Here is a 21,590-nt window from a genome sequence, read left to right on the forward strand (position 1 = left end):
GGAGCTCCTATAGACAAGGCCCCCCACATGCCTAGTGCTGCCTTAGCATTTTACACGTATTCACATCGCATTTTTATTTCTACCACAACCCTATGAAGTAAGCACTATTACCAGTCCCATTTTTGAGATGAAGAAGTTAAGGCTGAGCGCTTATGTGACTTGCCCAAGGTCACCTAACTCATAAGTCCTAGTGTCAGGATTTGAATCTAGGTCTCTCTTTTTTTTCTTTAAGATTGGCACCTGAGCTATCTGTTGCCAATCTTCTTCTTTTTTTCCTCTTCTTCTCCCCAAAGCCCCCAAGTATATAGTTGTATATTCAAGTTGTAGGTCCTTCTGGTTGTGGCATGTGGGACACTGCCTCAGCATGGCCTGATGAGCGGTACCACGTCCACACCCAGGATTCGAACTTGCGAAACCCTTGGCCGCTGAAGCGGAGTGCACGAACTCAACTGCTTGGCCACAGGGCCGGCCCCTGAATCTAGGTCTTTTTGACTTTACAGCTTAAGTACTAAACCACTAAGCCATATGAGATGCCCAAGAGATATTCAATGCTCTCAACAGCCTTATGAGGTGTAGGCATCATTATTTTCATTTTACTCTTGTGAGAACTAAAAGCCAGACTTTCCCAAAGATGCCCAGCAGGGATTTGAACCCAGGTCCATGCCACACCAAAGTCTGTGTGAGACTTCCTTTGCATCCAACCAGGGAGAACTGGCTTGGCTTTGCTCAGGACAGGGCACGCACAGGTGGAATTTTGTGGTCCCTGCATTGCTGAAGACTTTGAATCATTTTCAATAACACTGACCACTTCTGTCCACTTAGTAAAAGACATTTAACATCAAGAGGAAGCATAAAATTTATGAGGGATTTGTCTAATCTGGTACCGTATTACGAGAGCCATTTCAACTCACTGAAAGTATGAAAAGCATTTTGCATTTAAGCAAATAAAAGTCTTATGAGTCCACTGATAATTATGCAAGCCCAAATTTATGGTTTCTAGGTCTCATTGGATAAAATGTGAAGTAGAACAACAAACTTGTTAGATTATGACATATTAAAAGAGGAATGTGAAATATTTACTAAAGCAACAGGCATTGATGAATAAACAGCTCGGCGCTTAATACTTGAGGATGAGAATAAAACTTCTGAGCAAACGCCAGCATTACTTTCTGCTCTTTTGCAATATTCATTAACTTCTGTCTCAAAAGGTCAAGGGACCCAGAAAATTTGCATGAAAATGTAATTAAACCAGGGGGAGGTGGGCAGGGGAGTGGCCCAGGAGAGGTGTGAAATAGCTTCAGACTGTCGGGAAATCCCCCTTTTCATATGTGTGGGCCGGGAACTTAGAGTCAGTCAGGGCTCTTCCTCAGGCCCACCTCACAGTCTTCCTCTGTGGAGGCCTGAAAAGGTGAATTTTCACCAAGGCCCCCTTTTGACAGGGTTGGTGAATGGTATCATTTACAAGCTTGTATGGTTACCATCAATGTACCCCCTCACCATTTAAGACATACAATTTTGGATCTTATCTTAAATGAACGTTATCTTTTAATATGTGCATTTTAAATAAACTGGGCTCACCTGGGCAAATCCTGGTGCTAGGATTACTCTATGCAGTGTCGCCAGCTCTTTAAGTCACCCTAGCTGTTTGAGTCTTCCCTGCTGAGGCTGCAGACTTCAGGTAACGGAGACCAGCCCCTGAGCTGTGCCCCGTCCAAATTCCTGACCTGCGTGAGTGTGGCATGCTCATGTTTGATACCACTAAGTCTGTGTGGTTTCTCATGCAGCAATAGATGACCAGAAAAGGGAGGCTCCTCCTAAATTTTAAATGCAACAGCTAATTCAAGATTTAAAAACAACAACAACAATACAATCGTGCTGGCCAATACTGTGCAGGCCAGATGCAGTTGCTCAATCCACCTCATAGGATGCAGTTTGAGACTTCAACTTAGAGGAATTATAAATGGTAGGTGGTTGATGACAAATGGGACTGAAAGAGAACCAGCAGGGAGGCAGAGATTGGTTCACAGAGAGGTGGCAGGCACAGTGCCCGGTGGGGTACCCAGAATTACAGCAGGGTTTTCAAAAAGTGGACATTTAGTAAATGAGCGCTCTCACCAAGAGGCCAGTGAACCTCAACCAATCTGGAATATGTTGGCTTCTCGTGCACCATATGCTTAGGCCTTTTGGAATCCACTCAAGCAAACCACTAATGGCTATTTTTAATCTACAAATACCAGATATTTGCTCCCTGCAGGGAACCTCTGCTTGGAGGGCCTCATTTGTTTTTCCCTTGCCTGGGAGCAGCTGAGAGCTCAGTTTGCCCAAATTTAGTTGTGCGAAAACGCTGAGTTGGATAAGATAGAGGCCAACATCATAAGGATACTGCGCCATCGCAAATAGAATCCATGTAAATAAGGCCGTGTAGACTCAGGAGCTATGTAGCTAACTCCTTTCTGCAAGCCCAGTTCATCTCATGAGTAGCTTATTCCCAGTCACCTCTAGGATTGTGAACTCCAATTATATGAGATGGCTCGCCAGTTATAGTTGGCAGAGTGAGGGCCATTCATAAGCAGGTTAAGTCTCAGAGCAAAGAGAGAGCTTATCATCCAGCTTCCTTATTTTGTTTAGGAAATCAAGGCCCAGAGAGGGAGAAGAACCTGCCCAAGTTCACACAGCAAGTTAGTGAAAAATTGGAACTTGAATTCAGCTCGCCTGATTTCCATTGTGCAACCACCTCATTTTTCTATGCTTTCACCAGCTTTCTGCTCGACTTCATCTAAAGGTTGTCAGGGTATAGTTTGTATCCTTCTTCATGATTTCAATAATATGTGAAGATAACACAGTTTTCTAAAAAGCTTGAGTTTTTCTAAACCACAACTTTCTGGTCACTTTCGTGTTACGCTATCTGTGTAGGACTGCCGTGGAAATATTTTATGTTGCCTTTCCAGCTCTGATGGCCACGGCTGAGGGGGCGGGCTGATGTGGCCATGTTTGGTCCACAAGATCTGTTTCCTGCTCCCTTCCAATTCATAACTTATTTGACCCAGGAGAGCTAGTCCATCAGCTGGACAGCAACCAAAACTTGTTACCAAGGGACTCAGAAACCATGAGTAGATGGTAATGAGCACTTGAATTAAAGGTTATACAGAGTAGTTACCACGTTTTTTGCCATGTGCAAGCTGCAGGGTAAGCAGTAAGATCTAGGGAAGTCTACACTGAAAAGTGGCAGTAGGGGCGGTGGTGGGCAAACATGTAGAAAGAAGCAGAGGCTGAGATCTTGTGGCCCAGAGTAGGTGATGGGCAGCACAGTTGTCTGGGGCCTTGGGGCTCCCCGAGGCCAATTCTGTGCCCGTGGGGCCTGGCTGTTGCCTCGCCACTTGAACCAGCTGTTCGTCATCACCAACTGACACATCTCACGTAGCACCTCCCTGAATAGGCTCACAAGCTAACAGTGGAAATAAAACAGGTGAGTGAAAACCTGTAGATTCTAATATGGCAAGTGTGGAAAGGAAGTGGATGGTGTATTTCAGAAGACCCCCCTTCACAATTCTGAGGACCAGCCAAGATCAAGAACGTTGCCCTGAAGAACGGAGTCCAAGCCCCTTGCAGGTCCATGGGACCTTCCAGGCCTCGGCCCCTCCCACCTCTTTACCCGAGTCCTGCTCAGAACTTATGCTCTTGAAACCCGGATAGTGCTGTCCAACTTTCAGAGAGAAACTTTCTCGAAAATACAGGAAAAAACAGGATGGTGTCCCCAGGGGCATCCTCAGAGGGACACTCAATCACACAGCTGCATGTGTCCCCTCCCCTCCTGCTACCCCCACTCAGCACTGTTGCCCTCCTCTCCACGTGTCTCTCCTAGTCGTGGTTTAGGCTAGACGAGCATCCTGGGCCTCTGCTGAAGGATGGAAGATTCTGTTGAGAGCACGGCACTGCCAGTGGAGAGGTGAGACTGCTGCTCCTGGATGTGTCCTCCATGTTCAATTTTCTTTGTAGCTGCAGGACCACTTATTTCTTTTGAGTCAGATAGTTAATGAAAACCCCTATCTCAAGAATGGATGCTTTTCAGGGAAGCTGGCTAGTACCATCTTGAGCCAAAATGAGACAGAAAATATTTCCTTAATTAGCAAGACACCTTCTATTTCCCCAGAGCCTTGAGCTCCTGTTCGGTGTTAGGGTACGGAAACCACTCAGCATCTGACTGCCGTCTTACCACTGGGGGCTTCTGTAACAGTGAAGAAGCTACAGAATCCTTTTGGGTCGCTCTCTGTGATGTCAGGGTGGGGTCCCATTCACGTTTCTGATTCTTGGATTATCCCACTTTTCCAAACTTGCTTCTTGCCCCTGCTTCCCTCCATCTTCCCTTTATTCTACCTGTTCCTGCCCCCATGAAGGCTCTTGTCCTTGTAACTCCTTACTATGCTGACTCTGGTCTATTTTCCCCAACATGACTAAACATTGTATTTCCCACACAAAACTCTGCTCGTCAGTCAGTAAAAGGAAATTCTAACGTCTGAGGTAGCACCTTCCCCTGGAAGCATTCCCTGCCATCCTCCTCCCTCCAAGCATTTCTCCTCTGCTCTCATGGACCCCCGACCACCTCGTGGTGCACCAGTCAGGGGCAAGTTCAAGGACTTGATGAAGGAGGAGTTGCGTCTCAGCAGAGGCCTACGGCGAAAAGTATCAGGGCCAAGGAATGACGCTGAAGAGACTACAGCATGACTCTCGCTGAGCACATGGGAGGAGTGAAGCGTGGAGAAGCAGAGGACACGGATGGAGGAGAGGAGAGCGGGAGGAGGCACAGCCTGCCGTGGGCCAGCCTGGGAAGGAGAAGGACTCCCTCTAGAGACAGAGTTGGACCCTGGCACAGAATCACTTCGCAGAGAAAGAGGCTGAAGGAGGGGTGCCACATGGATGTCTTTGGTTCTACAGGTCTGTGACTTGCAAATTTTTTTGAACTGTAACTTGTAATAGGAAAATCACTTTATTTTACAACCCAGCAAACACACATCACACCCTATCTGAAAACAAGTTCCACAAAACATGCGTGTGAGGCACTGATAGTTTCTTTTCTGTTCCACTCTGTCTACTCCACTCCATTCTATTCTCTTTCATTACAAAAATGCTAACTGGACTCTCTAAACTGATCTTACAATCTACTAACAAGTCACAAGCCACAGTTTGTGTGTGTTTGTTCTTTTCCAACATTTTATTTTGAAAAAGTTAAATCCACAAAAAAATAAAAGAACAATGAACAGCCATATACTTGTCATATAGATTCACCAACTATTAACATTTCGCGACATTTGTACACACTCTGTGTGTGAACATAACGCATGCATAGATATGTATATGTACACGTGTGTATATGTACACACACGCGTATGCAGAAGTGAGTCCCATCATTCACAGTAGTTTTATTCTATAAAGTTGCAGCAAACAATGAGTTGGCAAATACTGAACCATCGCTCCTAGGGCAAACATAGGACTCGGTTCCTGTGAGCCTCTGATCATGTTTCGTTAACCTTGTTTTCTGTTTTAAAGATATTATTTAATATATGTTGTTGATTCATTAACCTTGAACTCACAGCCAACAGCACTATAACTTTGTCTGAACAAAGCTTATCTAACATATGTATTTTCTCCAAAAGGCACATCACAGCCTTCATGCACTCAGGAACCCTAGACTACCCTTGGGGCCCTCGCAAAAAACAAGAGCTCCAAAAACCCCCTGAAACATGAAAAACGTGGCACTAAACAGACACTTGTTTATGGTATAAAATAAGTATGGCAAGAAGGCAGAGTGTTGCCTTGTTCAACCTCAGCTGGGAATGTGCACGCTGGGTGACTCAAATTTTTCACCACTCTGTACACGTCTATAAGAGGCCGTGAAAGTACCATAAATATTGATTTTGGGGTTACAAATAAATTTTAGCAAGCAGGCAAATTTGCAATACAGAATCTGCAAATAATGAGGATTCACTGTATATGTATTTGAAAGCTGCAGACCTCATATCTTTTCAGCCCTGAATGCCTCTCTTTAGAGTAAGGACATTCTCCAACATGACTGTGTTACTATTAGGCCACCCAGGAAACTAACTTTCATCCAATAAGATCATCTGATATTCAAACTTCTCCATTTTTTCTTGAGAATTGTTTTTTTTTTTTTTTCCTGAGGAAGATTAGCCCTGAGCTAACATCTGTGCCAATCTTCCTCTACTTATCTGTGGGTCGAGTGGTGTAGGTACACGCCTGGGATCCAAACCCATAAAGCTGGGCCAGTGAAGTGGAACCTGCCGAACTTAACCACTTAATGGTGCTGGCCACCTCCTCAAGAATTTTAAAAGCAATTTTTCGGGGACCAGACTCCAATCAAGGTTTATCCATATATTGCCTTTAGTTATGTTTCTTCAGTCCCCTTTAATCTAAAACAGTCTCCCACTTTTTTTTTTTTAATGACATTAACACTTCTGCAGAGTCCAAGCCAATGGTCTCTTAGAACGTCCCACAGCCTAGATGTGTCTGATTGCTTCGTTGTGATTCGATCCTGGTGAAACCTTTTGGGCAGGATCCCTGCAGAGGCGACTTTGCGTACTTCTTTCTGCATCCTAGGAGAGGGCTCGCGATGTCAGTTTGTCCCTCCACTAGTGAGACTGAGTTGGATTCCTTGGTTAAGGAGATGACCCATGGTTTGAAAAGCACAGCTCTAGGTGGGGTAGAGGCGGTGCTGTCAGCTGGAAGAGAGGGGGAACTTGAGAGATTGGAGAAGGAGACAGGGCTGGAAATTAATGTTGTGATGAACGGGACAAGGGAGGCTGGGGCGCCAAGGCCCCAACACTAAAGAGCCACAGTCTCCCTTTGAGTCAGCGGGCTTGCATTTGTCATGGAGCCATCTGCTTGCCAACAGCATGAAGAAACACAGTGTCCGTGCCTGGGGGCCGGGTTTTAATTTCCAGTGAAATTGGGACAAAGTTCCTTTAGGCTAGATATAATTTCTTTCTAAGCGTTGGGCTCAAAGTTGAAGTATTCTAAATGCTTAGGAAATTGTTATGGATAGTAACAAAAGGCAGAATAGCTAATGCCTGACATAGTATTTTTCTCTGCCAGTGCCACTAGATGATTTAATATTTAATATGATTGTGGTCAAACCAAGTCTGAACGGAGCAAGCCTGAAGCATTTCTCACACTGCAGCCAAGTGGCCAGGAGCCCAAAGTGATATCCTGTGGTTCACTCACTAGACTTGAGAGTAACCTTCGAGGCTGGTTGAACTCTCAGACAGCACTTGGTATTTCCTCACGATGATCTGTAATGCATTTGGGAAGCCCATTTGAATCATCCAGTTAGATCATGTTTTTGAGGGGCCTTGAAGCAGAAATGCTGCCAATGGCTTTGGCAGAACTGAGCAGAGCCCCCTTCCCTTTACAAGGCAGCTTCCAGTCTCGGCTGCTCATTTGATCCTGACAATAGCCCTGTGCAGTATCCCGGGCCGACCTTACTGTTCCCATTTGCGGATGAGGAAACTGAAGGTCACAGAAGTCAAGTGACTCAGGCAAAGTCACAAAAGGAACTGAATGGCTGCCATGAACCCAGACCTTGACATTCCAGTCAGGTGCCCTTCCTACTGTAGCTTTGGGAGTTGAGCAGGAGTGACTGGTCATGAATTGGTTGGGAAATGCCCCAATGAGCCACTGCCAGCTCATGTCTCTGTGTTGGACTCTAGCAGTCCTTGTCTGATCAGAGAGAGGGGTTGTATGGTCAGAGCTGGTCAGAAGGCATCCGCTAAAACTCTCTAATGACTTTCCACAAGGTCAGGAGCGCTCACTCTACTTGTCCCACCTAAAATGGTCCCATAGCTTGGGGGTTAAGCTCACAGGCTTAGAGTTGGACTGAGATTGGAACCCCAGCCCTGCCTCTTACTAATGTGTGACCTTAAGCAGGTTATTTAACCTCACTCAGGGTAAGTCTTCTCATCTGTAAAATGTGGATAATAATAGGACTTCCCTTTAGGTCCTAATATTGATGAAGTTTGAGTATTAAATGTAAAGTATTTTGATCAGTAGTGAGCACTCTATAGTTATTAACTTTTATTATATAATACGTTTAGTAAAACCTCAATAAGTTGCCATTGTGGTGGTGCTGGGACATTTTCATAAACAGTGGTTGCTATTTATGGATGGTATCATTAAGCACTGCACGTATTTTCTGACAGTTCCAAGAGGCTAAAGAAACTTCCTCAAAGATAGAAGCCTGTGATTTGCACTTACTGAGGATGCACTCCATGAGATCATTTTTTACCTTGCCATCAGTGTGTATGGAAGTAAATGCCGGACAAAGAGAGGTAAGAGATATGTTTCTTGCCCTTAGGGTACTTACAATCTGGCTAGGGGTGGCAGGTGGGAAATGGGTGTAAAAATCCATGTGTAAAAGATAAAAACCAAGTAAGGTAATGTTGGCCACGTGGAGAGGTTTGGGTCCCCTTGTGGTCTGGAGAATGGGGCAGGCAAGAACCAGGGCAGCAGAGCACGGCTGGCCGAGGAGGTGGACTGGAGCAGCGGTCCAGGGTTTGTATTAAGCCAATCCTACACCCTTTTACTGACCAGGTATGAGAGAGCCAACTCTTGGTGACAAGAGAGGACCTCCTAGGCCTCTCTACCATCAGGGTGGTGTTACCTTGTGGTCAGCTGTTGTTCTCGGAGGGTCCAGGCAGCTGGCATGGTTGTCAGTTAGAGTCAGGCTACACACAGGTTAGGACAGCTTTGTCCATCTATTTGTCTGTCTTCTGTCCACTCGTTTGTCTGTTCACCCAATTACCCATCTACTTGTCCATTTGTCTGTTTCTTTGTTTGTTCATTCGTCTCTCCATCTCTTTATCCATCTGTCTGTGTATGTCCATCCATCCACCCATCTATCAGTCCAATCATCCCTCTATCTGCCATCTATCTATTTCCATATTTCTATTTCCCAGCTCATTCTACAAAAGATATGCAGTGGATCACAGAAAACACATATCATAATAAAAACAAGCAAAGATACCCACAGAGGATTAGGAAGGTGTAGGAAGCCAAGAAGTTGAGAATGAGAATGGGGAAGTAAAACTCAGAACATGTTGGAAGGACATAACTGATTCCTGCTATAGTTGAGTCACAAATTTGTCTCCTAGTCATTTTTATAGTTATTTTCAGTAAAGTAGAAACAATCTGTCATGTGTTCAGGGGAATAACCCCTTTTCTTGTTCTCAGTTCAAAGACGACGTTGTCTTGTGAGGCTTCCTTCAGTGTCTAGGGAGAGGCAGAAGTCTGGTGGTTCCAAACAGCAGCCTCTAAATCAGACAGGCCTGAGTTCAAATCCTGCGTCCATCACTCAACAACTGCGTGATCTTGGGCAAGTCATTGAGTCTCTCTGAGCCTTACTTTCCTCATCTGCGAAAATGGGATAAGTGTGGTGCCCGGCCTCAAAGGGCTGCAGTCAGGATTAAATAAGATCATGTATATATAGGGTTAACGAGGCACAGGACACACAGTTAGTCTTCAATATGTGGCAGCAATTGTTACTATTGAACAGTCTGTTGCATGTGGTTGGGTATCTGAATTCACTCAGCTTCTGCAAGTAGAAACCATGGGGAAAGTCAAGGCCAGAGTCCCTGTGCTTAGGACAGTGCCTGCTGACCCTGGAAGGTCAGGGAAGACATTCTCATGCCCCACAGTCTGTCTTGTCAGTTATCAATCTGCTTTTTCTCTGTCCTCCAAAGTCCAGGCAATGGGGAGGGGTTGATCAAACTTCTCCAACCCACGGCCCCAGCTGGAAAGCAGAGATGTAGCAAGCTGTTGAGACTCACCTAATCTTTGCAGTGGCCATCCCTTTGCACTTACAGATGATTAATTGCATAGGAGAGCAAGTCTGCATCCCTCTCCTTGGCTAGGATTCCCTGTATCCCTCAAGCCCCTCATTGCTGACAGTAATTCACTCTTAACCTTGTAGTCTGCCTGGGCCTGATTTGCATCCACAAAGTCTGTATATCCCAAATATGAGTTGAACCATCTCTCCTTAGAGATCAAGGGGTGGGAGGCAGGGGCAAGCAGGAGGTGGTGTGGCTCCTTCTGTCTGGGAGCAAGAGCCAAAGTCTTGGTTGTATGTGTGTATATTTGTGTGTGTGTGTGTGGGGGGGGTAGGGTGAGAGTAGAACCATTTCATTTTGTTTTCACTTTTAAGCAATGTACAAATGGTCTCTGGAATCCTCTGGCAGCTGGTGGACTTTGATTCAGCAAGCGATGAATTATATCCTCTGGTTGTGAGTAAAATTACAAATATCTTCAAGATGTTCAGTGCTCTGGGAAAGGGCAGCCAACTCAAGCTGGCTCTGTGGGCTTCCTCCTGTCTGGAGCAGAACACAGCACCTCTCTCTCTGAAGAGGGAAATGGGAAAGTGGGAAGGAGATTGGGGGAGCAGGCACCCACAGAAGAGAGACCAGAGAGGAGCATGATTTAGAGACAGCCCGGGCCAAATGTGGCGGAGGCAGGGAGGGGAAGGTAGAGTGAAGCCCCGTGGGCCCCTTTCAGGCTCTGCAGGTGATAGCCATTCAGATTAGTGTCTGGGGAGCAGCTGTGTGGTACCAGCACATGGTAGAATGGATGCTACTTGACGAAGCCTCCTTCATCTTGGCAGCAAATATTTACCAAGTGCTCCCATGGGGAATAGATAGCCTAGATTTTGTAGTCACCAGGGCAAAACCAAAACATATAGAGTCTCCCAAAAGATCAATTATTTATTTAACAAAGATTTGCTTTAAAAAGATACTTAATGATATGCTAATACTGAACAATGCTTTCAATTTCTCTTATTTGAAAAACGAACACAGTCAAGGCATATGTCACCTGGGTCCCCAGAACACCTCTTTGTACCTCTGTTGAGCACCCACCGTGTTATTCTGATGCTTCTTATGGTCTGACTGTTGGGGGTTGGTCTCCCCTACTAGCCTGTGTACAACACAAGGGCAAAGATTGGATGTTGTTCATCTGGCATCACAATGGCCTCTCCTCTCTTCAATTGACTTAGTAGCCAGTTGAAGCATTTAGCAGCATTTAGTAAAGTTTGCCAAATGAGTGAGATGAAGTTAACTTTTCCTTGTCTCTGTTGATGGGGTCAAGCAGAGGCAAAGAGAAAGCGAAAGTGAGTAATTCCCCAGGTATTCATGACTGACTTTGTTACCCAGAGATTTCATGGGTTACATCGCCTTCCTGCACCTGTTCTGACCCCCACCCAGCTGGGCTCTACCACTGGCCTCTTAGCACCCTTTTGGGCAGAGAGAAGAGGTCATGACCATGCAGTTGATGCTAAGATCAATTCAGCAAGCGTTTATTGAATGACACCCGGGCCCAGCACTGCGCTGGTGCTGTTAGGATGCGAGAGGATGGGCTTACTGGAACAGTAGCTCTCCGTTCTCGTGTTCTGAGCTCCTCAGCTGGGCCTGGCATCCTGATAAGCGCTTCACATATATCGCCTTGACTGATCCTCACAGCAGTGTTTTGAAGTATCTTCAATGAGTATTTTCCAAAAAGATCGCACCTTCTTGGTTCCATTGAGCAAACTGGGAAAGGGCGTTGAGGCAAGATGTTCGGTTGAGGAAGGCAACCAAAGGAACTGCCACAGGGCTTACGTGTCTCAATAGTCTCCTCTCTGTGGAGAAGGAAGCTGACTTTTACTAAAAAGTCACATTTTTTTAAAAAAGATGCCAGTTATGTATAAACTAGCATTCTGCCCTCTCAGGGAACAGAGTGAAGACTGGTCATTTTTGTTTTTGGCTATGCTTATTACTTTTACATCACCTTTTAGCACCTCGTGTTAGAACAGTGTTTCTTAAATGCAGGCTCCAAGTTGGCTATAATACTGGTTTTATTTTTGATGAGAAATGTGGTAGTTTGGAGTAATGGTTCCAGGTTCCAGGTCTTTATTCCCCTGTGATAGGATTATACATCCACCCCGTGATCCTGTAAACTCAGTGCCTCTGGCTGAGAGCAGAGTTTGTGTCCCTCCCCACTGATGTTGACCTTGGCTGTGCGACAGGACACAGTAAAGACTTGAAAAACGCTTGTGTCCTTTGGCTCGGCCTGGTTTCCTTACCTGAAAATTAGGTTCCAGTTCTGTCCTGAGGAATAAAGATGATGTTTATAAAGCACCGAACACAGTGCTGCCTGCCACAAAATGGACTCTTAGGAAAATGCAGTTTTTATCATCATTATTTTTGTTATTGGAGGCCTAGGTTAGTTCAGAGAGCAGTGTTTGGCATGGCTTTTGCCTCAAAACCTTTGCTAGCAGCCCTCGGGAATATCCAGCTGCAGGACCTGTGTGGTCCATGGCCCGCCTGTTGCCTCTTCCTATTATGAAGCCCTTTCCTGGTCTGTTCTTGGGGTTCTCAGCTCCCTATCCCCCTTTTCTTCATGTCCTGAGCAAGGCTCTAAATGCACCCCTTAGATCTGATGCTGGGAATTGCTTTCCATGGTGCTCTTTCGTGCTGTGGGCATACTCATCTTTTAGAGTGATAAAAGGGTTACAAGCCCCCCATTTATAGTAGGATCCCATTTTTTATTTTTAATATGCTTGCCTGGCTCACTTGGGGTCTTATGGGACCCAAATTTCCAACGTCTGTGTGTGGTGAGTTTCCCCACCTCAAAAAGCAATTCTCGGATACCCTGCTGGTGTTTGAGAATTCAACTCAACTCTGACACTATCTACCTGGAGATAGCATCAGATTCCACAGGTTAAGGGCTCAGTCCTACAAGACTACCCCCCTGGTCCCAAACATACACACACTTGAGACGCCAGTCAAAAGCTCAGGTAACTTCTGCTTCTGACCGACTGACTATAAGCCAGAGACTCCCATAATCCCCTTCCCAGGTTCGATTAATTTGCTAGAGCAGCTCAGAGGACTCTGAGAAACATTCTACTTCCTAGATTATCAGTTTATTATAAGAGGATGTAACTCAGGAACAGCTAGATGGAAGAGATGCATCAGGCAAGACATGGGGAAAGGACATGGAGCTCCCATGCCCTCTCTGTGCCACTCTCTCAGCACCTCCATGTGTTCACCAACCCGGGAGCTCTCTGAACCTAGTACTTTTGGGGTTTTATGGAGGCGTCATTACACAGGCATGATTGATTAAATTATTGGCCATTGGCCATTGATTCAATCTCTGGCCCCTCTCCCCTCCCTGGAGGTCTGGAGATGGGTCTGAAAGTTCCAACCTCTAATCACATGGTTGGTTCTCCTGGCAACCAGTCCTCATCTTAAGGTGCAATTCCAAAGTCACCTCCTTAACATAACAAAAGACGCCTTTCTTGCTCTCCTCACTTAGGAAACTCCAAGGGTTTTAGGAGATCTGTGCCAGGAATGGGGTACAAGACCAAATACATATTTCTGATTATGAATCACAACATCATATTGGCATTCACATATCTTGCTCCTCTAAGTTTGTGTTATTTGCAGACGCCATAGTAAGAATTCTAACTCTTCATCCAAGCCACTGATAAAAGTTGTCAATCATAATAATTTAATCCAAATTATGGAATATTTCAAATGTATGGAGGAGCACAGAAAATAAAATAACACCACACATCCACATACCTACCATGCAGATTTTGCCAAATTTGCTTCTGAATTTGATAATGCAAGTGATGGTGAGAATGTGGGATGCTGGTGGGAGTATAAACTGATACCACCCCTTTGCAAAGAGATTGTAGGCAATTCAAATGGACTTAGGTGGAGATGCCCATATCCTACAAGTGAGAAATCTCCTTTCTAGGTACATGCCCTAAATAAAGTTTCTCACATGGCACATAGAACTAAGTGCTAGAATACATATTGTAACCACAAAACATTGGATCTGACTTAAACATCCATCAATGTAGTACACTCATAAAATAAAATAAAGTTATTAGGATGAGGTAAATAAAATTTATCAACATGGATAAATCTCAGATATGTAATGTTGAATGAAAAAAAGCAAGTTGTAAAAGGATATGCCCGATATGAAACCATACATGTGAGTTCAAAAAAATACAGTTCTGAATGTACTTGGTGCTACAGATGACCTTTGCGGGCGCACTGAGCTGGGTCAAATCCTGGCTTTGAACTCTACAACCACAGGTGAGTTGCATAAACTCCCTAAACATCAGTTTCCTCATCTAGTCAATGGGAACAATAATAATACCTATTTTACAGACTAGCTGTGAGGATCCAATTATATTATGTATGTAAATGGTTTAGCACAGTGCCCGGTCTGTAATAAGCGAATAAATAGTAAATTTTAGTTCCTTTCTTCTTGCTGAGGCTAGTGAAACATACACAGGATTGGGTAGGACTAGAAAATAGTAGGTGGGGGAGGGCAGGGAGGATGGTAAATCAGAGTTGTATTCATAACCGGTGTTGGGAATAGCATCCCGGGAGGGAAGAACGCCACGACTGAGAAGTGCACATAAGCAGAAGGCAGGGAGTGAAACAGCTGGAAGCATTCAGGGGAAAACAACCCAATGCGGCGGGTAACACAATCCAGTGGAATGAGCTGGGAAGCGTGGCAAACTGGAGACCAAGAGAAGAAAACACATTTGCACTCTTGGAAGGAAATCCACATGGAAAAACAAATCCCCAGACTCGGAGTGAGCAGGCTTGCCCTGCATCCCTGCCTCGCCCCGAGGGCTTCCCAGCTCCTGGGTCCACCTTTTGTAGGTGACATCTTTCTTAACCCTCTTCAACTTTACCTGGGGTTTCTGTCTGGAAACTGATGGAATAGAATGGTCCATGCTTCTCTGGAAACAATCTTCACCCACCCTACCTGTGCTTTGAGGGAATGCAGAAACTGTGATGACCTTATAAAGTCTTACACTGATAAAAACCCTGAAATGATGGTGGGAGGGCTTACAGAGACATAACTTACTGCTTCAGGGGGAGAAGAACAAAGGCTGGCCCAGGTAACTCCCATTACCTTTTACCTTGAACACTGCTCTCCATTCTCCAAAACACTTTTCCCATCTCCTATCCTTCCCACTCCAGTGGCTTTCAGTTTTATTTTTCAGAGGCAGAGTTCAAATTTTATCATTCCTCTGCTCAATAACATTAAATAGCTCCCCCTTTGTCCTCAAAATTTAAGACTAGTTCCTTGGTTCAGATGGAAGCACAGCAAGGCTATGCTCTTGTCCAATCTTCAAGAACCACCATAATTTTACCTCAACCCAACTTTCTAATCTTTCCAACTTATTTTCTCCTGCATCCATTCACAGTCCTTCCCCCAGGCCGATGGCTACACCATCATATCTTGCCCTTTCTCCATATGCATTGATTGTTTTCCCATCTTTGTTTTTTCATCACACTGTTCCCTCCATCCAGAGGGCTATTTCCTCCCATTCCTACATGTCCAAATTTTACCCATTTTTCATGGTCTACTTAATGTCATTTGTTTTCTAGAGTCTTCCCGGGATCCACTTTCCTTCCTTCTATAGCTGGATAATAACTATTTATAGTAATTGAATTTTATTTGAAAAACTACTGAACCAGGTAGTCATGAGGGGGACAAAAAAGAATCACACATGGTCAGTCTCTTCCATTAGCAATAGTCTTGTCAGGAAGACAGGTACATAAACCACAGACCCTAAATCAAGGGACAAATGAGCATCAGCAAAGTGATCAAGGACCTGCAGGCCAGCAGGGAGCCCTATCGTCTCTTGCCTCCTAACTTGTCTCTTTGATTCTTCTCCCACCCACCCTCCTTACCTTACAATTCCTTCTCCACACAACAGTCAGAATGATGATTTAAAAAGTCCTTCAGATATGTTTCTCCCCTGCTTAAAACCCTCCAGAGCCTTACTGTTGTACTAGGAAAGACCTTCCAACTCATCACCCTGACTTATAAAGCCCTTCAAAACGGCCCCCTACCCACCTTTCTGACCTTCTGCTCTGTTAGCTGCCTCTCCCACTTTGCTCCATCACACTAACCTTCTGTTCCTTCAACAGGCCACATGTTTCCTTCTTAAGACTTTATACCAGTTTCCTGCCTTCCTTTATCTACAATACTCCCCCCTGCTCTTTCCTCTCATTTAGGTACCAGTTTAAACATCACCTGGTTGGAGAGAACTTCCCCTGACTCACCCAGCCTAATTGCTCTCCAACCACTCTCCTACAGCTTGTCACTGCCATTTTTCCTGTTTGGCTGTTTATCATCTGTCTCTCCAAATAGTATCAGCTGCAAGAGGACAGAGGCTGTGCTATTGTCCAAGGGCAGCCCCAATGCCTGCAACAAGGCCTGGCATGGAGTTGGTGCTTAGTAAGTGTTTGTTCACTGACTGGCTGAATGAATGAATTGGAAGATTTCATAGAAGAGCTGACAGTGGAAGTTCACCAGTGCAGGAAAGGGCATTTTGGGCAAAGGGAAGAGCACAGTGAAAACGGATGATGAGGAGGGTGATTAAGTCAGCCTCTGTACTTCCCAGTTGTGACACTTGGCCTGCTTCACTGGAATTGCTTGAGCAGTTGACTGTGTTCCCCAAAGACTGTAAGTTTCTGAGGGCTTGGGCCTTATCTGTCTTGCTCACTACTGTATTTTTGGTGTCCCAGCCCACCGTGGGTTCCCAAAGATTATTGAATGAATGAATGAAGGGTGTAACAGAAAGAGCAATGATATGAGGCTCGTTGTTAAGGGCCTCAAATGTTGAGCAAAGGAGTTTGTATTTTGTCCTGTAAAAAATGGGGAGCCATTGATGGTTTTTCTTCTTGTGTTTTTCGCTTTATTTTTAAAATATTTATTTAGGTTTTAACTTTTAAAATAATTATAGATTCCCAGAAGATTGTAAAGAAAGGTACAGGGAAGTCTCATTCACCCTTCCCCAGGCCTCCCTTAATGTTAATATCTTATCTGATCATAGCACAATATCAAAATGAAGAAATTGGCCTTGGTACAAACCATAGATCTTATTCAGTTTTCACCAGTTTATGTGAACTAATGTGTGTGTGTGCTTGTGTGTGTGTAGCTCTACGCAATTTTATCACATCTGTGGCCTTGAGTAACCACCGTTACAATCAAGATACTCAACTGCCATCACCACAAGACTCCCTTGTGTCACCCCTTTATAGCCACACCCATCCCCTATCCCTAATACCTGGCAACCATCAACCTGTTCTTCACCCCTTTAATTACGTTATTTCGTGACTGTTACATAAATGAAATCATGCAGTATGTAACCTTTTGAGATTGGCTTTGTTTCAGTCAGCATAATTTTCTTAAGGTTCATCCAAGTCGTGGTGTTTATCAAGAGTCTGTTTCTTTTCATTGCTGAGTAGTATTTCATGGTATGTTTGTTTAACCATTCACCATTTAAATGATGTCTGGATGATTTCTAGAAGGTTTTTAACTAAGGGAATAGCATGCTAAGGTTACTTTTCTAAGAAAAGAATTCTAGTTCTGGGGAGGAGGAATTGGACAGAAATTGGACAGAAATAGGAGTTAGCATAAAGAAACGGAGACAGATAGGAGGTCTTTTCAACAGTAGGAAAGAGATGAGGGCTGGAATTAAAGAAGTGGAAGTGAGGATGGAAAGGAGGTAGTGGTTTCAAGAGATGTTTCTGAGGTAGAATTGACAGAAAGGAGTTTGTGATGGATTTGATGAAGAAGGTAAGGGAGAGGAAGAAGTCAAGAATCACTTCAACTATTCTGGCTTGGGTGCTTGCCAGATCAGCAATACTATAAACTATGAAATGGTATTCAGGAGGAAGAGGCATTTGGAGAGAGGATAATGTGTCCTATTTTGGACACCAGGAGTTTGAAATGTTCAGTGATAGATCCAAGTGGAAGTGTCCAGTGGCTCAGGAGAGCATTCTGGGCAGGAGACCGAATGAGAAGCTACCAGAGCACACTGTTATATTTGCATCTATGGGATGGATGAAATTGTCCAAGGAGTGTGAGAAAGTTGAGCAGGGGGCTGAAGACATAATCTTAGGGAACACCAACAGTTAAGGCTACCAAGACATCAAACACAATGAGGGGGAAAGCCAGTGTACTGGCAATTAGGCGATCATTGTTAATCTTTACAGGAGCAGGTCAGTAGACAGAAGCATGGTGAGGCAGGTGAGGTAATGAAGGAGAGGTGAAGCAGTGGAGGCAAGAAGTATAGCATGTGCTTTTAAGAAGTTTGGCAACAAAGTTTGAGAGAGAGTCAGCGTGGGACAGGATCTGTGGGTACTCATCAAGAGCACCATGACACCTGGTGCTCTCTGTGACCATGGGTACACATAATAAACCATCAGGTCTATCTTTTCTATGGGTTCACGCAGGATCCTGGGAACTCCCCCTTGCCACTCTGCTCAGGAAGCTGCTACCAATTGATCCAAATTAGCTCTTGACTAACCCCTGCTTGCCGTCTTGGGGGTAGGCAAGGAATGTTGCTTTAAGACTATGAGAAATGAACAAGTCTGTGAGTTTTGGACAAGCTAATGAATGAGGAGAGCAAGGGTGGGGAGCATGGGGGGGCGGGTGGCAGCTGGCAGAGCTGATGGAGCAAGGCCCTTGAGGCAGGGGAAGAGCATGAGTGGAGAGGTCAGTCTTGGAGGAAGAATCTTTCTTTCTTCTGAATCAGAAAGTAATTGGGTAAGGACAGGGAGAAATGACAGTAGTTGCGATGTGCAAGGGAGGGGGCTGAGGCCATAATTTTCTCAGTGAGGTGGGAGGTCATTATAGTCAAAAGCAAGAGAAAAGGGACTGTTTGATTACTTGAAGAGAAATATTCAGAGCAACCCTATTTCTCTCTAGTACCAGTCACCAACTGACAGAATATAGTATCTGTTTGCCTTTTGGCTGTCTTTCCTTGGTAGTATATAAACTCCATGCAGATGAGGGGTTTTCTCTTATTCACTCTATATCCCCAGCATTTAGACCAGTGCCTGGTACATGTTAAAGCCCACAGAATATTTATTGAATACATGAAAGAATAAACCAGAAGGAGCAAAATGACTGGTGAGCATTGTGGAATGTCTAGCTGAGGTTGGAAGTCATCACTCCCTCTACTGACAAGGCCTCTCACCTGTGCTCTCTCTTGCTGTCTTGTATCTGAATTATTTATAGTCACATCTCTCTCCCATCCTGCAGTGAGCATCATTCAGAGCCAAGTCTGCAATTGATCCATCCTTGTGTGTGTGTACAACACGGTAGATATTAAAAAATTATTGGCTGAAGGAATGGATATGTGAATGGAATGCCAAGTAGCTTTGGTTGGTACAAAGGTCCTTTTTATGTTGCATTAAAGTCCAGCTTCTTGTGACTGCTATACGTTGGTTGAAGTTTTGTAGTTTGGCATAAAAAAGCCTGTTTCTTCTTCCTTTAGACAACCCTTTAATTATTTGAATGGGTGTGGTGTTTCCCCACACTCTCTCCTGGGGAAAAGCACATGATTCTTGTGACTGTCCCTCATATGACTAGTTTCCAAGCCCCCTGACATCCTAGTCTCCCTGGGATGGGAACTCCCTGGCCCCAAGGGGTTGTTTAGATACCATCAGACTGTGCCTCTGAGGAGAACTAAGGCATCCTTGGTCTAGAAACATACAGGTATGGCTTGATGCCTTGTTTTTATCATCCTTTCCTAAAGTTTTAAAGTCAATCTCTGTGTGAGGTCCAGTGAATCCTAAAATTAGGAGCAAGTCTGTCATTGGAGCTGACTTCTACACCAACAATGAGGTACCTCCCTGCCCAGCATGAGGCGTGACCCTGGGCCAGTTAGACCAGCTGCACTCTGCAGAGAGTTGTGCTTTATTCCTTTTTAGACAACAGTGGGAGATGACTGGCAAGAGCCTCTGGTATTCGCCCTCTGAGTTTTCACAGATGAAGATAATAAATAACGGGTCAGTATCCCCCTGGGGTGGGAGCAGAGAGAAGAGCCTTTCCAGCACCACTCTGCAGAAAGGCCTTTTGGTTGAAGCTGTTTTGCTGAAACTCTTCATTGCCTTCACCCCTTAGGCCCAGGCTATTTGGGGAGTTCATTAGCTCACATCTCAGCTTTCAGCCAGAGGGGAAGAAACTGGCCTCCAAGGAGCAAGGCATAACACTTGTAGCTAACCAAGCAGAGTCCATTTAAAAAAATTTACTGAGATATAATTAACATATAGTAAAATACATAGATCTTAAGAGTTTAGTTGGAAGAGTTCTGACAGTTTTAGACACCTATGTAACCACTACTCAAAATGAGAGAACATTTCCATCACCCCTGAAATTTCCCTTGTGCCCCCTTCCAGCCAATTCTACCACCTTCCCAACCACTTTCTGACTTCCATCAATATAAATTTTTATTTTCTGTTCTTGGACTCCATAGGAATGGACTCATACAGTATGCACTCTTTAGTGTCTATCTTCTTTTTTTTTTTAAAGATTGGCACCTGAGCTAACATCTGTTGTCAATCTTCTTTTTTTTCTTCTTCTCCCCAAAGCCCCCCCAGTACATAGTTGTATATTTTAGTTGTAGTTCCTTCTAGTTCTGCTATGTGGGACACCACCTCAGCACGGCCTGATGAGCAGTGCCAAGTCCGTGCCCAGGATCCGAACGGGCAAAACCCTGGGCCACTGAAATGGAGTGCACGAACTTAACCACTTGGCCACAAGGCTGGCCCCATGTCAGTATTCTTTTGCCCAACATAATGTGCTTGAAATTCTACTATGTTGTTGTATGAGTCAGTAGTTTATACCTTTTTAGTACTGAATAGTATTCCATTTCATGAATATGCCATAATTTACTTATCCATTCTACCAATGAACACTTAGGTTGTTTAAAGGTTTTGGCTATTATGAATAAAAGCTGCAATGAATATTTGTGTACAAGTCTTTGTATGGACATATGTTTTTTACTCTATTAGATAAGTATCTTGAGTGAATGTATGTTTAACGTTATAAAATTGGCCAACAGTTTTCCAAAGAGGTTGTACCACTTTATCCCTGACCCCCACCTCCCCTGACAGGTGCTCCACATTCTTCAGTGATGTCAGAATTTTAATTTTTAGCCATTCTAGTGGGTAGGTAATGCTATCTCATTGTGGTTTTCATTTCCATTTATGACTAATGATGTTGAGCACTTTCTCACATGCTTATTGGCCGTTTGTATATCTCCTTTGGTGAAGGATATGTTCAGGTCTTTTGCCTATTTTATAAATTGGATTGTTTGTTTTATTCTTGATTTGTAGGATTTCTTTCTATATTCTGGATTTGTCAGATATGTGCTGCGTATGTTTTTTTCCTAGTTTCTTTCCCAGTGGACTGTCTGTTCACTTTCCTAGTGTTCTCTTTTGATGAGGAGAAACGTTAAATTTTGATGATATGAACTTTTTTCCTTTATCCTTAGTGCTGCATGGTCTAATTTTCATGTGAGGGTTGTTTTCAGCTGTTAGATGCAGCAGGTCTAGGAACCCAAAAGAATCTGGGACAGTTGGGAAGGGGTGGGAGTGGTCAGACTTTCCCCAGCAGCCTCGTCGCTTGGTGCTTTGAGAAGACACAGCGTTAGTGAGTAGTCAGGAGATCTAGATTCAAGCCCTGGCCATACGCTAATTAAGTAACCAATTTATTCATCTGTA

General features: G+C 44.3%; 1 long non-coding RNA gene across 1 annotated transcript in view; it reads left to right on the forward strand.

Moving 5' to 3' along the window:
• Window positions 1–5,864: 5,864 nt before the first annotated feature.
• The window catches only part of LOC139083848 (uncharacterized), a 45,599-nt gene continuing 29,873 nt past the window's right edge, over window positions 5,865–21,590 (forward strand). The window contains exon 1 of the long non-coding RNA XR_011540841.1: window positions 5,865–8,339. This is a non-coding gene — a long non-coding RNA (uncharacterized lncRNA). The remainder of the gene's footprint in view (window positions 8,340–21,590) is intronic.

The sequence above is a fragment of the Equus przewalskii genome, chromosome 6, assembly GCF_037783145.1.
Source record: "Equus przewalskii isolate Varuska chromosome 6, EquPr2, whole genome shotgun sequence".
Classification (NCBI taxonomy): domain Eukaryota; kingdom Metazoa; phylum Chordata; class Mammalia; order Perissodactyla; family Equidae; genus Equus; species Equus przewalskii.